Genomic DNA, 1,473 nt, shown 5'->3' on the forward strand with positions numbered 1-1,473 from the left:
AAACAAAATTTGCCTCAGTTTTGTGGAAAGATCCTCTGGACAATACATGGAATGGTCTGTACCCTGTCCTCATTTGGGACAGAGGGTCTGTCTGCATCTATTCTCAAAAAAATGGATGCTGCTCGTTGGCTACCAGAAAGATTAATCAAACAGATTGATTCTAACAAGCCATCCAGGGGTGATGAAAGCCCTGAGATATCTCTCTCTCCTTCCACAGATCCACAAAATGAAGATCCTTCTTAAATACCTGATCCTGTTTTGCTTCTTCGACACTTCGGCTGCTGGTTTTGATCCTGGTGCTGCTCCCCCTGGCGGAACAGGGAACTCTCTGTCTTGCTTTACAGGAACGCTGCTGCTTTTATACCAACAAGTCTGGCACCATTTGTGATAGTCCCTTATGGTCTACATGGAATAGACTCTTCCCCTTTTCCCTCCCCATACTTGGTCCGATTCTGGGTTTACTGATTGTTTACTCTTTGGGGCCTGTCCTTTTCAATAAGCTCATGGCTTTCCTTAAATGCTAAATTGATGACTCCATAAAAATGCAGCCTATCCAAGTCCACTACCACAACCTGGAGATGGAGTATCATGGAGCCTAGACATTGCTTTTGCCTGAGGCGCTGAATCGGTTAGCCAAGACAAGTAAGAGAGTCTGAGCCTAACAGTTGTACAGTCCTCACACCTAAGACAGGAAACCCATCATTGCAATGGGATTCTCCAATGATGGGTAAGGATGGACGTGTGACTCTAAAAACAACTCCAACCTAAGATAGGCACGCTTCCCCCAGGTTTTTCTCCTCTCTTTGAAACAATAAAAAGGAGGACATGTGGAGGGCACTGCATATGGAAGCCATCTTGAGCTATCCACCATCTTGGAAACCATTAGGCTTCACTTCTTCACTGAGCAAACCATTTCTCAGAAATCATGTGACCAACTGTTCTCCCCAAGGGGTGGTTGGGTTTCTAGGCAACGGGAGAGATCCACCCACACCAATGATTGGTTCATGCTGTTTTATCTCATTTGCATTTTAGGCAACCAATCGGTGCCCACCAGCCTCTATGTAACTCACCATTTTTCCTCAATAAACGGAAGAAGAAGAAGACTTGATCAGCACCTTGTATTGTGTGTGTGTGTGTGTTTGTCCCATCTCTCACTCCCTCCCCCAGGGAACCTATTTGACTGTCCCCCGGGTCGGGACACCCAAGAAGCTGCCGAACAACTGGGCAAGAATGTTAATTTAGTGGAGCATTTGGTGAAATGGTGTGAAGCCAAAGCTCATGCTAGGATGATGGGGGAGTCCAACAGACCACTCTCAGCTCTCATCTGGTACAGTAAATTGAAAGATGTAATTAAAACAATCATACAGAGAGAGGTGGCATCAAGCATCTTGTTACCATGGCAACTAGTGAGCATGGAATAATACAACCCTCGTTACTTTAGCTCTAATAGCAGCTTTAGAATTGGGCACTGGT

General features: G+C 45.4%; 1 long non-coding RNA gene across 1 annotated transcript in view; it reads left to right on the forward strand.

Moving 5' to 3' along the window:
- LOC102499348 (uncharacterized) overlaps positions 1-809 on the forward strand; it is a 5,590-nt gene extending 4,781 nt beyond the window's left edge. Inside the window, exon 3 of the long non-coding RNA XR_337439.3 lies at positions 218-809. This is a non-coding gene — a long non-coding RNA (uncharacterized LOC102499348). The remainder of the gene's footprint in view (positions 1-217) is intronic.
- Positions 810-1,473: the final 664 nt, after the last annotated feature.

The sequence above is a fragment of the Tupaia chinensis genome, unplaced genomic scaffold, assembly GCF_000334495.1.
Source record: "Tupaia chinensis unplaced genomic scaffold, TupChi_1.0 Scaffold145933_1, whole genome shotgun sequence".
Classification (NCBI taxonomy): Eukaryota; Metazoa; Chordata; class Mammalia; order Scandentia; family Tupaiidae; genus Tupaia; species Tupaia belangeri.